Source organism: Carassius auratus, chromosome 11 (assembly GCF_003368295.1).
Source record: "Carassius auratus strain Wakin chromosome 11, ASM336829v1, whole genome shotgun sequence".
Classification (NCBI taxonomy): domain Eukaryota; kingdom Metazoa; phylum Chordata; class Actinopteri; order Cypriniformes; family Cyprinidae; genus Carassius; species Carassius auratus.
In genome coordinates this window covers 15,948,084-15,964,690 of record NC_039253.1, presented here as the reverse complement: position 1 = coordinate 15,964,690, position 16,607 = coordinate 15,948,084, and the positions used below count along the sequence as shown (strand labels likewise).

The 16,607-nt window shown below is 35.8% G+C and overlaps 1 pseudogene; it reads left to right on the top strand.

Moving 5' to 3' along the window:
• Window positions 1–1,592: 1,592 nt before the first annotated feature.
• LOC113110602 (glutathione S-transferase kappa 1-like) lies at window positions 1,593–16,007 on the top strand (annotated as a pseudogene).
• Window positions 16,008–16,607: the final 600 nt, after the last annotated feature.

Sequence of the window (16,607 nt, the reverse complement as noted above, 5' to 3'; positions counted from 1 at the left end):
CCTGTTCCTCCGACAAAGACAGAGAAAGTGAGGGAGGGTGGCTGTCATTGGAGCTATTGTTGAAAATGTGCAAATTTGAGGAGGTTGTGGGGAAACAGGTAGGGAGGTGTCTGATGACGAAGATGGAGTTTTAGGTCAGTTTGGGCGGGGTGTGTTTTATTCCCCTGTAACCTGAACACCACCTCAGTTCTGCATCAGACCACATGCACCCTCCGTAGTGTTCACACAATATGTGAGTGTCCCGCATGCTCACAAAGCTATCTTTGTCATGGCCCATTGAGTCAGGATTGCCTAAGACTCTGTCCTCCCTGCTGGGGTTTGTGTCCCGTGGGTTAAGGCCACACAATGCCTGGCTGTTTAAACATGTCACATTTCCCTGTCGCTGTCATGCTGTTGTGTCCTTTTCATTTGATGTTCTTCCTCCCAAGCTCCTCCTGGGTTTGTGGATCTAGCCGTTGTCTGCACTCATTCAACTGTCTGACACAATCCATAAAGCATGATTTATCGAGTTTTAAACTTTCAATTTCTAACCAACGTGACTGTGTTCTCCTGTTTATTATCAGGGGGCTGTATAAAGCATTTATGCTGGCATTTTGAGAGGAAACAACATTATTATATGCTCTGTGTCAATGTAAATGGCATTTGGGGAATAACTGGTGGGTGAGGTCATAATCTGTATTTCCTTCTTCAGTGTGGGACCATGCCAGAAGCGTTAGGTCTCTCACTGAGAAACAATCAGCAAACTATTTGTGGTCAACCGAAACAGAGCCCTTGGCCTGCTGGAGAAATTTCCACATGCACAAATACTATTGTGTAATCTGCACATACTGCAGCTTTGTAGACAGGCTTGCATTTATTCCACGCAACATAAAAAGCACTTAAAAAGAGCTGCAGGTAATGTCACTGAATCTGTAATCACAGGACTTTTTTTAAACACAAAATTCGAAATAGATCGGGGGTATTATGTAAAGCCGATATCAAAATAAATATCACTTGTTTTTCCCCATCAAAATAGCTAAATGATTTTGTATTATATTTGTCAAAAATTATGTGTAGTGTTTTATTGAAAGCTATTTTGATATTTTTAAACAACCTTTGAATTTTTGATATCACCCTGCTTCCATTCTCTATTTTAAAGAAAAACATGAAGAAGCACCTGAAATAATATTTTAAATATATTATGATTTATAATTTTACAATTTTTTATTTATTTTTTTTTTTACATTTCTTGATTAAATTAACATTCACCAATAAAGTGTTGTATTCTGGATTTTTTTGGTGTTTTATTACCCCCCATGGGCTCATAAATGATACATTTAATTGCTTCTAATAGCACATCTCTCCTCCTGATCTGAAATGTCTTTTTTGTCTATGGTAAAGGATTAGTGTTCGGGGATAGTTCTGAGAAATATAAACAGCAATGCTTATTTCAGAATGCACCACTAATAAAGATTAGAAATAAAGATTAGAAATAAAAATACTTTGAAAAGTTTCAGATTAAATATAGCGTGTTATACCACAGGACTCTCCATCACTGGTTGAAATTTGATGTCAGTTACCCACTGGCTGAGATATGTGGAGAGTTGGTCAGCATGAGACAGGATGCCTTCGGCTGGGAGTGCCGCCAGGTTTGTTGCTCATGGAAAATAGTCTTGGAAGGTGTGTATTCAAGGCAACGTCCAGATGTTAATTTTAATTTATTTATTGATTTTTTTTAAGCATGTGCATGTGGGCTATAGTGGACATGCATGTGTCCATTTGTTTGTTTTACTGCATGTGTGCGTTCCACTGGCACTTTTGATCTTGATCTTGTGAAAACATGTGTATTTATACTGTACCTCTGCAGAGCTTGCTGATTGCTCAACATCCTCTCAGGTCATGTGAAATGTGAGCGGAACAGAGCACAGGATGTGCAGCCCTGGCCCTCAGCGTGCAGTCAGAGCACACACTCACTCACTCTCTCACTCAGTCATTTACATGCTCGCTCACTCATTTTTGTTTCCTCCCTCCCTCCCTCTCTCTTCTCGCCTCTGCCTGCGCCACTGCACTGCTACACATGACATAATGGGCCTATTATTGTGCCATTTTGTTAAGAGTGTGACTACGGCACATTCAGCCCTGATACGAAGAGTGTTTGTGTTGAGACATCATGTTAAATTTGCTTTTGTACACACCTTTATGTGGAACAGAGTGACAATGAGGCTAATTCCTGTTATGCTGTACATGTTATGCACAAAGGTCACCTATTCACTGAACCAGACACAAAATTAGTTTTACATCACCAGTGCTTTTCTTGATTTGTTTTTTTACAATAATTTGCACGATTTTTTTTCTTGTTTTGTGTTATTTAAAATTATTTAATATTATTATGAAAAATTTAAAATGACTTAGAATAAATACATATCTTATAAACGCAGGTCTGTGTTTGCATATCCTGTATTCTATATTTTTAAATAAAATTTTTATCATATGGACCATTTTTTCAGTCTTAGTTCCCATTCATTGAACAAGAGCATGAACAATCTGTGAAACTTCTCCTTTTGTGTTCCATGTAACATAAATAAATAGATAAATACAATTCTGGCCTGTTGTGTACAATGTTAAAACTATAAACTCATTCTAAATTAAATAATAATTCAATAATGATAATAATAATAATGATAAAATCACAAATTTACTATTCTATCAGATATATTAAAATGTATGTCGTGAGGATGTGGAATGACACATGATCATGTATGCTTTATGAATCAGTCAAAGCACTGATGTAGCAGTTACTGCAGAATAGAGCATTAATCTCAGACCAGCGGAAACAAACTCATCATGATTACAGGGTGATGATACACTGAGTTCCGTAGATACACAATAGCCTCCCTCCTCACCCTACAGAGACTCACCCTCATCCACAGGACCTTTTCTGCTTATTAGTGAGCTACTTCCTGACAGGAGCGGTCAGGCTCAAGCAGGATGCAGGATGTGGTGGGGGTCGTGGCAAGGGGTGTGTGGTCATGTGTTTGTGTGTGTGTGTGTGTGTGAGAGAGAGAGAGAGAGAGAGAGAGAGAGAGTGTTATTATAAGAAGCGGCTCTGAGGCTTTGCTGTTCACATGAGAAGTCAGCGGGGAAAATGGCATCCAAAAGTTCAACTCAATACTGACCCCTTCAAATGAATCACTCTCATTTTCCTTTCATTGCACAAGGCATCAGCAGACCCTCAGCATCAGGGCTGTGTGCAGAACAGACACCTTCAAGTTTTTTAGAAGGGGGAGGAGTAAACAAATCCTCAAGGCAGATAGAGTTATATTTGTAAAAATCATTTATATGCTACAAACATATAAAAAGCCTTTAAATTTGTCCTGGTAATCGTGGATTTGATTGGACTATGTGATGGGAATGTGGCCCACATGACCTACAACTTTTAGCATGAAATTATTTGATAATGAAAACATGTTTGGGGTTGACGTGGGTCAAGATTTCAAATCAGCTTACTTAATATCATGCAATTACTGCCATCTTGTGGTTTAAGATAGAAAACAGTGACCTCTTTGAATGGATACTATACATTGTAGATTTCGATGTTTCTTGTCTAATTCATTTATTTATTTATTTATTTAGGAAAAAACATGTAAAGTAAGTTGCAAGTTATTGTTGTTTATTCATTTTACTTTTTTAATTATTATTATTTTATTTTTAATGGCATCCAAGACCCTTGGTAGCTTATGCTTTGGGGTTTATTATTGTATTTGATAATTTCAACAAATGATTGATAAACAGTTTGAAGACTAGGCTATATAGTGGGTGGCAGATATATACGATACACTGATCTGACAATCAGTAAAATTAATCAGACGCCAAGGTAAGCTATAACATATATTTGCAAAGATGACATATTTCATATTTCTTCAGTATATTTTCAATATGTGTTTGGTCTATACCTATTTACGCAATATTTCTTTGAATCTGCATAAGTATGGGTCTAAAGTTTCACTTTTCTTAGTATTTCATTGTTTATCTGAATCTGACACCAACAATTAATTACATAATACTCTCAATATTTCTGCCCTATAAATATAATGACAGAAATAGTACAAGCAGCATGCTAGTATGCGATTCCAATTTCAGCCAAGGGGATAATGGGTTTGGCACATGCCCTTTGATTTGTACCAGATTCAGACAAAATTTTGACAGATTACAACCAAATTTGGTGTTTATTATAATTTCTGTCAAATTGAAAATACCACATGCACAGACAAAATGGGCTAAAGGAAAGCCCATCTTTTTTCAAATAAAGTACTTCTTGATGTTTGCTCTTTTCCTAGGCAATAAGCCCCCTGGATTGAACCCTATTGAACTTAGATACATGGTCTCAGATCTGACACTGCTTGGAATCCCCTATGCTTCGACCTTCAAGCTACCTTTTCGCTTTCTTCTTATGACCACATTCATAATGTGCAATGCAAGCTATATTATCACTTTTATTCTCTCTTTTTTTTCACGTTCTCTCTTTCCATCAGACTCTTTAAATCTGGTGCATTTTGTGACAGTTGTAGCAGAGAGGGGCAAAGAGGGAGACGCGCTGGAGTGTGTGTCTACATAGCTTTGGAAGAGAATGTGGCACACTCATCAGGACATTACCAAGCCTGCCTCGAGATGAATGAGGTGAATGAAACGAAATGTTATTATTTATTTTTAGCACCAGACCTGTTTATCTATGCTAACCTGAGGCAATAAAATAATTTAGCTATAATTAAATCTAATCTCCAGAGTCTTTCTGTTCAGGCAGGGATAAAAGCAGATCTCTCAGCCAATGAGGTGGAGGAATTTCTGACTCTCTCCAAATTTAATCCAATCAAAGACAAACTGGAGTGTGTCACACAGGAAGCACTGGAGAATAAAGTCTGTGAATTTTTCTCTGCGTTCTCTTTCGTTGTGGTTAAAATATCATTAAACTTCCTTGCATTGTTTTCCCCCATTTTTGCAGTGCTTTGGTCTTCCATTAATCGTGTATTGTGTGAATGTGAAGGCTGAGGTCTTCTTTGGTTCCAACAAATGTGAGCTCATGGCTTATTTCATTGGTAGCCTAATTCTAAAATAGAAATGTAGACAATTAACTGATTAACTAATTAACCAACAATTGATCTAATTTACATATTTTATTACACATTTAGGCTTTTATTTTTATTTTTAGAAGGGCTATTCCAATTACTGTCATGATAAAAATAATACAAATAAAATAAACAATACAATTATTTAAACAGCATTTATCTCTCGCAAGATAAGCAAGGTATGGTATTAATGCTTTGCTATTAAATCTTCTGTGCTAAGTTTTAAGTGTTTACATTTTTCAGTCAATATAATGACATGGATGTTGAAATAACTGACTATAGATTCAAGATAAAAAAGAACTGAAATCATGGACAACTGAAAAGCACTGGTTTATTAAAAGTCAGGTTTTTACCATGCAATTTTCTTGATGATTTGTTGTGCTTTTCCATGTTTAAGTCATGAAAACCTTTGATGATTTACTGTTCATTGTCCAGTCACTGTCTTTCTTTTGTGTTCCAAAAGTGAGAAATTTCCCTTTGCAACCAAAAAGAAATCAGAATCTGATCTGAATCTGAAAAAACATACAAGAATATCATGCAAGAATAAATATATGGGCTTAATTTATATTCTTGTATGATATGTGTTCCTCCACACACAAAGTTATCATTTACATACTCCGCAGAGCTTCGCAAAGCTCCATCTTTACATATGCTGTGAGTCTGAGGTACTTGGAAACCTTAATCTGGGAACCAGATTGTATCAGATTTATAATGTAAATCGTGTATAAACCTATGCCAACACAGGAGAATTCATCATTATCTAAATATGCTAATTGTTAATCGCAGCTTAAGTTTAAGTTAAGTTTAGATGTCCAAGTAAAGATGTCCACACGTTATTGTTCAGGAAATGAAATTGCTGTGCAATTACTATAAAGAAGTGGCCAAATATTAAAGAAAAAGTGGACATTTTAATTAGATGGTGTTTAGTCAATATTAAACTAAAGTGTAAAAACAATTGTTACTCAGACACTTGGGGCTCTATGTAGGCATTTGATATAACGCTAAATGTAGGCTTCATTCAATATATTTTTAACTGTTTTATTACATTATGTATTTATAACTGCGTTATTCAATAAAACCAAATGATTATTTGCTTTTGATATTTTATTAGAACCAATTGTTTTTATCTAATTGCTATTATATATGTGTTTTAAAAACAGATTATTTACAAGCCCACTATACATTATGAAGTCCTCATGATGGCACTATTCCCACAGCAGTCCGGGATGTCAGGCATGCGCACATATGCTCCTCTAAACATCATCTACGTTTGCACCTGCCGTCCACAGGCACCCATCATATAGAATTAAGCATGGAATCTAGAATAGTTCAGGTAAGAAGTCTATAAAGTTATTAGATAATCACCCTATAAAGATACTGACATACTGTACAGCTCAATTCAGAGTGTAACTCAACTGAGAGAGCCATGGGTTAACACGGCAGTGTGGTAATCAATAAGATTGTACATAAAAACCATCAGTGAGGTAAATAACAAGATCACCAGTAGAGTTTTCTGAGGGGTCACTGAAGAGGTCATTGCTTGGGTCATCTAAGGAAAGATCTCGCCGATAAGATTGTTGCTGAGATCTCAATTCTGGTCACTAATAGCTGTTTAAAGATTGCCTTGATTGGATTTAAAATTGGATTTTGCCTACTGTTCCAAGGGTAATGGATGAAGTAATTTATGTCTCTGGAAAGACAACTGATAAGTTCACCTGTAGTTCACTAATGGCTGCACCAGTAATGTGGTAGATGAACTAATAAATAAGCCCTGTTGAGGTTGTCTGTGAAATCCTCAAAGAAGTTTTAATAGCTCAGTCGTGCAGTAATCACGTTTGTCAGTGATATAATGTGGGTGCTTTGGATGCTTTTTGGCAGTAGAGTGCTGCAGTGACAGCACTGGTGTTAATGAGGTCACTGCCAATTCTCAATCAATGACCATATATCATAATATCATGTATTTTGATACTTTTCATATTAAATTGTTTTTACAATACTTCACAAAGGCAATTGGCAACCCGCAACTTATATATCTATAATATAACTCTATTTATTCATTCAAATATTATGTCACATTTTTGATAAATCAGTAGAATTTACAACAATGCTGTGAAATAAATACATTTTGTTAAGTTTAAAAATACATGTTGTGGATCAGCTAACATTTGATTTTCAGCTGACACAGTCTCATGCTGACTCCTAGGCCAGTGGGTCATCCTTATTGTTCAGGCCTGTGAAATGTTCTTTTGCTTTAGATTTGGTTGTGTATTTTATGATATCCCACTGCTTTGCTAGTGCAGTCCAGTGCGTAATATAGTGCATACCTTTAATTCGGTAACTCTTAAGAGAGATGTTGACCCTTCCTGCATGGATCATCCTTTTAAATAGCAACTAAAGACCTTACCACAATGGCTCTGTGCTGTAGTTTATAAAATCCATGTGGACCATGCCTACTTTTTAAGTATTTTGAAACGCATGCCATTTTGTTTTCGAGCAGCAGATGTTTTAGTGTTAATATCTAGCCACAGACTGTGTATCAGATGACTTACTAAAGCTTTGGCTAGTTGGTGTTGTCTTTAATAGCTCATTTTGTTGGCTCCAACTCTCGACTGTCTTTCCAGACCAGTATTCATTTAGACGAGTGCTTCAGACGTGAAGTAATGGCTTTAAATAATGGAGCATGCTTTTCAGCAGCAGGATGGGAGGGAAAGCAGCTCAGGCTCATTAAAGCTTAAATATATATCTGAAATCCACTTGGGCTTCAGGGATGCGTTGGAGTGATCAAACCCAGCCAGTGTCATGACAAATCAGGTCCTCCCTCGAAATCAGGTCTCCGTCAACTATCAGTTAATTGTTATCTTAAATACATGTGAACAATATTAATGTAAAAACATATGGCTTTCTATATTGTGCATAATAGAACAAATTAGTGCATAATAAAACAAATTAAACATAATCTCTTACACTTGATTTCCTGCTAATTGATAAATAATACTAATAATACCCTATTACTTGAATATATTAAACATAATTAATTTGTTATTTTTATAAAATAAAACTTTGGACGTTTACTCTTAATTAAAGAGTTACTCTGCATAAACTGATATGTAGTTAACTCTGGTCTGATTGCTAAGATAAAAATGTAGCTTTAAATTTTTCACATTTTAATTGGAAAATTGTTTTGTTTTTTTTACTTTGAAACAATTTTCTCTCTTTTCAATACATATTTTTTCAATACATATCTCTTTTGTACATATTTCACGAAATTTCATACACAAAACCCCCCAGCAAGGAAACAGCAAAGAATGCACTGAATTAAACATGACATTTTGAAGTAGATAGACTGTAATTGTATATTTTGTGTGTGTGTGTGTGTGTGTGTGTGTGTGTGTGTGTGTGTGTGTGTGTGTGTGTGTGTGTGTGTGTGTGTGTGTGTTTTATTGTCAACTTTGAAAAAAATAGTTCACAGTGTATGTTTATTTTGATGTGTGCTTTGGCCAGTGTCTATTTTATTTGCAAAAACTCTACAGATTATTGTGCTGAGTGGTTGTTGAGTTTGAGTGACAGATGTTGGGTTTGTGTGTGGTGGATGGTGCTGTATCAGTCAAACTATGTGACAGACTCAATCCAGATTGACTCCATCTATCACATCAGACAGACACAGACATCAGCTCTAATCTGACGCTTCACTGGTAGTCAACGGTGCAAACACAAAACGAGAGAATACATTCATCTTATTCATTTACAGTCTACATAGTCTAAAGCAGTTAAAACTAAATGCAATTGCACAGGTCATCGTTCAATTATTATTATTTTTTTCACAACAATATGATATGTGAAATTCTTTTTATTAAAATAATAATTCCATCTTGCCTTACACACGTTTACAAGCTAAGCTTTTTGTGCGGGAGAATGGGAGGAGATCTCTTTGAAGCCTTCCAGCTTGCGTGTCTGGTTGTCATGGTAACATTCAGTGACCTTGTCCAATTCCTTCTGTCAGTATGCACATTTGGGAGATGGGGGAGGCCTAATCAGGGTGTGTATGGGCGAGCGCATGGCTCTGAGATGGCATAGTCTGTCTGATGCCTGGTGACACACGATAAAGCCCCGAGGAACATTTAGACACATGACAGCACTTGCACATACACACACACACAAATACACATGCATAAATGCAGGATTAGTATTAGAAACAGCACTTGGTTTAACAGTAGGGTTGAATTACATGAATTATTATGTTTACACTTCTTTTTAGTTTATATATAATAATATAATACATAATAGTAATTTGGTTTTCTAAAAAATAATAATAATAATAATAATAATAATAATAACAGTAACGTATGCTCTTGCAGTTGTTTTTTGTAATAATATTTAAACCTATGCTTACATCCTCATTTTTATCAACAGAGCTGCTATATGAAATATTGCTCATTCAATATCTATTTGTATTGCACACACCCTGTGTTTATAAAAAAATAAAAAAACGTCTTTACTGCAGATTGGAAAGGGATTTTTATCTTAAATTAAATATGTAACTATAATACTGTCATTATTATATATTTTTTTACTTTAAAAATGAATTGAGATGTTGCCACATGAAGCATTTTTAATGTTTCTTGATATTAAGAGATTGGTCAAAAATACAATAAAACAGGTTACATGTTCAGTATGTTTCATAATTGCTTTATTTCTGTGATAGCAAAGCTGAATTTTCAGCAGCTATTACTCCAGTCTTCATTGTCACATGATCCTAATATGCTGATTTGAAGCTCAAGAAACATTTATTGTTATTATTGATGTTATGCTATTTAATATTTATTTGAAAATCATGACATTTTATTTCTGTATTTAAAAAAAATATATTTAGAAAATTGAAATATAATAATGAAATATAATAAATGAAATAATTGAAATATTCTATATTTCTATAATTCATGAAATAATTGAAAATAATTCTTTGAAATAGTTTTTTTGTAACATTGTTAATATCTTTGCTGTTACTTTGTATCAATTTTATGCACCCTTGCTAAATAAAAGTATTAATTCCATGAGAACTAAAGGACCATACTTTATAGTTTCTCATAGTTTGACAATAGCGGAAAAGCAGTTCTCAAAAGGTCATTGGACACATTAAAGTATAACTTTTCTTTATGACCTCATTCCAAACCTCATTATATATTATTTCCGCAGATGAATTGCGTGAGAGCACATCTCATGGTAAAAGCTCACCACACGAGAGCTTGGCAAGCATGTTAGGAGGTGACTTAAAAAGAAACAACACCTAACACCTAAACATATAAGTCATACACACCACAGGATGTGAAAATGATGAGGAGTCCAGTGGTTGCTGACATGCTCATTTGTCAGTGTGACCTTGCTTCACTTCCATCAGTGTTCTGCAAAGGTACCATGCCTCCCCTGGTGACGCTTAGCAATTATGATAACATAAAAAAAAAATATCTGGAGATAACTCAAAACCCATGTCCATTATTGCCAAATATGGTGCCTTCATTACCAAGACCGAGCAATCTGTTCCACATAAGAGAACCCATTTACGCATTCAATAGTTGTGTGGCAGGCAAAATTACCTTGGCACAAGGTGAGAGGAGGACTGTCTGTAGCCGAACAAAGGCGAGGAGGCAGAGAAGTCAAACTGTTAGTTAATTAGTTGAGCAGCTTTGCATTAACCTTTGACGTTACCTATGTAAATGCTGATGAGGGTTCCTGTGCCCTCAGAGCAGGTGATGGACAAACACTGCTGCTATACGTGTAATATCACTTACTCAAGGACACTCTCATTATTATGATATAAGGAGTCACACCTCTGCTGTTTAATTATTGTTTTATTTAATTATTGCCTCCGAGCTTCTGTCTTAGAAATCATGTTGTGTCCCTTGTACCTTAATGAATCTTGTTTCTCTAGGCTTAATTAAAAAATGTAGTATATACAGCAGCCTATAACAAACATTGGACAACCTGAAAACTATACAGTATATGAAAACATAGGCCTGCGGCCACAATTTTCCCCTTGAATTGGTCCTAAATTTGATTTAAAACCCTTTTAATCTTTGGGTCTAGGAATTTGAACGTTTTATGCTTGCAAATGGATTGTGTGAATCTGTGTCTGTTTTGAGTGATTAAAAAAAATTTTTTTTGGTGCATTGCTAACAATTATTATTAAGACCAAGTCCCTATGACCTTTGAACCCTTCTTAAGTTTTTCCTACCCATGGAATCATGTTCCAGCCAAAAATAAGTCTGATTTCCTCAACACAGCACACAATTTATGGCATTGTTCACATGGTCCAAGATGAGTTGCACACTAAAGTTTGGGTCAAATCCCCAAGTATTAGCAATAGTAATTGTAATGCTTGTTTAGAAAGCACTGCTAATAACCTTGTGAAAGCATCCAAGACATAAAGCATTATATATGCTCTCAGTAAATACAACAAGTCTTTGTGTTTGCCAATGTACCAAACATCAAGCAGAAACAATAGATTTTGATTGCCAGTGTCATTGTAGAAGTATGTTCTTCACAGGCAGTTATTCCATTCCAATGAGTGAGCATATACTGAGTTTACTTGGCAGCACCCTATACTTTTTCCCCTCAACTGAAGTAACCATTCTGACCTTTAGAGGATGCTGTTGTCATTAGGACAGAGCCTATTTGTAAGCAAGCTCTCTTATCCTCACTTTTTTTTTCTCATTTCTCCAATCTCCATCTTGCTCTGTGCTCACTGGATCCCTTCACCTGCATGGAGTGGTTTTCCATTAGTGAGGAGCATAACCAGTTCGAAAAGGGAGGGATTGAGCGTATATTTGCCACACCAAATGGTTCCCTGACACAGTGATGCGTGACTGTGAAAATGGATTATCGTCCAGAAACCAGCCAAACACTGTCAAGAGTGTACTGCACTGATGCTGACGTTAAACAGCTTAAAATCACAACATGAATTGCACCTGAATCACTGCAGAGATTCATATTTTTTTTAATTCCCTGACTGTCAACCTAAATTTTCTGAGCTGCAAATGTTAGCGTTTCCCGAATAACTGTCTTTTTTGATCCCTTCAGGATTTACTGTTTGGGAGCGAGATATCTTTCACTAAAGGATTGAATGGAACTAATTAAAAGTAATTGGAAAATCTAAATCGATCTGGCCGACCGGTCCTAAGTGTGGTTTGATTAAAGCTGTCTTCTTCACCCAATCAGACAAATCAATATTGTTTGGTCAATTGTGTTTCTTAGGCAGACTTTGCAGGGCCATTACTGCTAAAAAAAAGATAGTTCACCAAAAAAAAAAAAAAAAAAAAAAAAGGTTAATTTGATGAGCTGTTTGTCATTATAATGAAGTTTAATTTCGACCAAAATAACAATCAATCTCATTAGCTTTTAAAATACAGATTTGGAACAAGTTAGTAATTAAAATGAAAATAATAATAATAAAAAAAAAATCTCTCATTTACTCTCCCTCATGCTGTTTCAAAACTGAAAATTAATAAAGCTGATATATACATATTTAATCAAATCCAAGAGAAAGTATTATAATATTTGCCTTTTTTATTACTATATATCAAATCAATCATTATAACACTTTTTGTATATATTTTAATTCCTTTGTTTAACCATTCTATCGGATTATTAGACAGACTTCTATCCATATTAGACAGAACTGTTAATAATGACATTAGACAAGAGGGAGAATATGAACACTGTGAGCTCAGGCACTGCCATTTTTAGCACCATCAAATTAAAGTACGGTGCGCGGTCAAAATAAATTCGAAGAGCAGAAAAGCTTATCGGCCGATATATGGGCCTTGGCGATATATCAGGTGACCACCATTACCAACATTCTTCAAAATAACATCTTTTGAGTACCAAAGAAGAAGGAATTGTATAAAGGTTTGGAACAACCCGGGGGTGAGTAATTGGTGGCAGAATTTACATTTTTGGTTGAACTGTCCCTTTAAGGTGAACAGAATTTAGATACATTCTTGCAGAAATCTGCCCCAAATCTCTGGTAACATATGCCGGAGCTTTAAATGGAAGTGGACTTTAGTTTGATTTTTAGTCCCCTGCAGTAGTGGACAGCAGAAAAAAAATGTGTAAAACTAGCTGTGACCCGACTGATAACTGAATTTGGCCTCTTTCCAGAGTCATCCCCACATGCTACTAACCACAAGCACACTGCAAGGTGAGGTCTTCTTAAACATAGAGTGTGAGTAATTCATTACCTATCATGACAACACCTCTTGATGAAAACCCAACCCCATGATAGATAGGGGGATTTTAAGGGAAATGACTTGGCAACTGTGCTTAACCCTACTAATTGTAGGTTTGTATTCTTCTTTACCCCCATCCCTGTGTGTTTTAAATTATGCATGTTTGTTTGCCCTTTGAATCACTCTAACCTGTTGACATGGTGTGAGAATGTATCTGTGTGTTTGTAGCATATGTCTTCATCCTGTTGTAGTTAACTCTTTGCAGATGCTGTAAAACTGACTGTTGGAAATTATTTGACCATCTTGCACATTCAGTATGTGTCTCAAAAGAGTTAATTCTGCAGTTTTTGAGATTTCAGTGTAGTGTTATAGGAGATAGACGCCCCTTAAGTTGTTCTGCTTTTGGAGATAAATAAATAAAACTGGCAGTAAATGAAGGGTGGGCTCATTTCATGAGCGTGAAGCTCATTTAATGGCCCAGTGTGGGTGTGTGTGCTGGATAATATGTAGTGCTGGGATTTTAGGGTGTGTTTGGAACAGATTGCCTGTGGGCTTCCCTACTGTGTTGCTGCAGCTGCTAAACAGTAGAGGAGAAAAGAGAGGAGATTTAACCACAGAGGCCAACTGCACACCCTTGTTCTGCTCTACACACTCAAGCAGGACGGGCAGCTGAAACACACATACATTTGTTTGTGTATAGTTATGTTCACACCACAAAAAACAAGTGATAATCTTTTACTTTGCATTGCAGTATGCATGCTACATGTATTACAATGTCAAATGAGTGCTGCTTGTTAAGACAAATACATTTTACTATTACTATTATTACTTGGTAAGCATTTTTTTTTCATGTTATAATGAACTGATCAAAAGTGACAGTAAAGCCTTGCATTGTTACATTAAATCTCTATTTCAAATAAATGTTGAACTTTCCTCTTAAAATCCTTGGGGGAAAAAAATTATGTTTAGTTTCCACAAGAGTATTAAGCAACACAACTTTTTCAGCATTGATACCAATAAAAATATTACTTGAGCACAAAATAATAAACATATTAGAATGATTTCGTAAAGATCACGTGACACTGAAGACTGGAGTAATGGCTGCTGGAAATTTAGCTTTGCATCACAAATTACATTTTAAAATAAATGAAAACCGAAACGTTACTATATTTTTTCAACAACAAAAATGCAGCCTTAGTGAGCAAAATAGATTTGGTTACCTTTCTAAGTGAACAGACTCAAAATATTTGCAGTATGGACAAAATAACCGATGAAAACCCTAATGCCTTGTCCAAATACCCACACTTGTGGTCTTTGCACTTGACTACTTCTATGACGTATTTCCTGTGTTTGGTCCAAGTGAGCATTAAGACGACAAGTGTGTGTTTAACTTTCATTACCTAATGGGATGTGATTCTAGTGTTGTAAAAATATGGCGCATATGTGTGTATATATATAATACTAACTACTGTTCATTCATCAACTAAAAACAGCATTGATTGGAGTTTAAGTACAGAAAATATTGATTCATGAAAATTCTAATTAATTAAAACTGAGAAATCCATTTTTTTTTTTTACCAGCCCTAGCAGATTTTGTTGTTTTAGTGGCCTCCGCTGTCACTGCGGGATGTGCTGTTGAACTTGAAAAGTGACACGCAGCCTCTGTTCTCTTCATAAATAAATAAATGCATAAGCTCGTCCTGTAGGTTCATTATTAAAAGTTAAAATGTAAACAAAAATAAACACAATTAAGTGTGTTCCTGTTCCAGTTCCTGTGGCTCAGTGGTAGAGCATTCCGTTAGCAGCGCAAAAAAAAGGTTGTGGGTTCAATTCCCAGGAAACACACATGTAAGTCACTTTGGATAAATGCATAAATGTGTGATATGAAAATAAAAATGATTGGCAACAATAGATTATGACAGAATTTTATGACCCTGTCCGTCAAAATGACAGACAATGTTAAAGTCTCAGAATGCTTACAGTTTCTATAGCAACCAGGAATTCTAATAGCAGCTGCAGTGATGAGCTGACTTTACCTATTAGGGATTGGCTCTTTTACTCAGAAGGCGGAGCTTCGTTTGATAGAGCCACCATATTGAGTGTTGTGTTTTTCCCTGTTCGAAACTATACCCAAGAGTGACACCTATAGGGTATTCTATAGACCTTGATTTAAATGAATGAGATCATGACAACAATGTAGAAAATAGAAATGTTTTTCTTTGAATTGTAGAAATGTTTCAAATACAGAGGACAATGACCCACAGATCCAAAAAAAAAAAACTAAACTAAACTAAATTGCTGTATTATGCATGCCAGGCCAGTAGTTGGCAATCTAATTTTATGAAGAAATTCACCCATGCCTATAGACAGATCATGTAGTAGGCATAAGTGTGATGTTACTATTTTCACAAATTCTTTTTTGGAATTGAAGGGAGTAAATTGGGTGAACTATACCTTTAAGTGACCAAACATTTAAAACTAGATAGATAGTGTATTTTATTTTCCATGATCCAAAGGTATTTGCTCCACTCCATCAGATCTGCAGTCTGTTGAGAGCACCATCACAGAGGGAAATGGAATTCTGAAGCAGACGGGATCTTCTTCTGTCTCGGAAAGACAGGCCAGCGATTCAGTGGCACGCTCACACACAGCTCTCATCCAGCACAGAGCAAATTGTGCATGAAATTGGTTCAGAAAACATGAACTGGAACGATCCCATCTTCAGTCCGTTTTTGCTAGGTCTGCAAAAAATGTGTAGGCTGTTTAATTACAAAGTATTAACGTGGCAGTGTTTCATGATGGGTGAGTTAGCTGCCGATTGGCCCTCACCATAAATAACCATGGCTCTGTTGCTAAAACATGACGAATGTTGGTTGTAAAGTTCAAATCATATGTGGCAGTTCAAAAAGCTTGCCAGGGCTCTCATGGAAACTATTTAGTGCACATTTGCTGTACGGTCTTTCTTTGGCTAGCATGATAGATGACTTCAGTGTGTTCACCAAAGGGAGCAGTGATGCAATGCAGATTTCTAGTAATTGAACAGAACAGCATGACTATTGCCAGAGAAAAGGGCAGAAACATTATTTTAACGTTATGCAAGCCCTCCAGACAAGATGTTTTGTCTGTTCCTTGCTTCAGAAAAATGTGTTCCTGTTTTTAAGGTTTGTATACTTCAAATCACTTCTCAGGCCACGTTCCGCTTGGCAGCTCTGTGAATGAAAATCTAATCCCTGGCTACAATTGCATCTTTACCTTTTTTTTTTTCTCACTCATTCCTGATTCA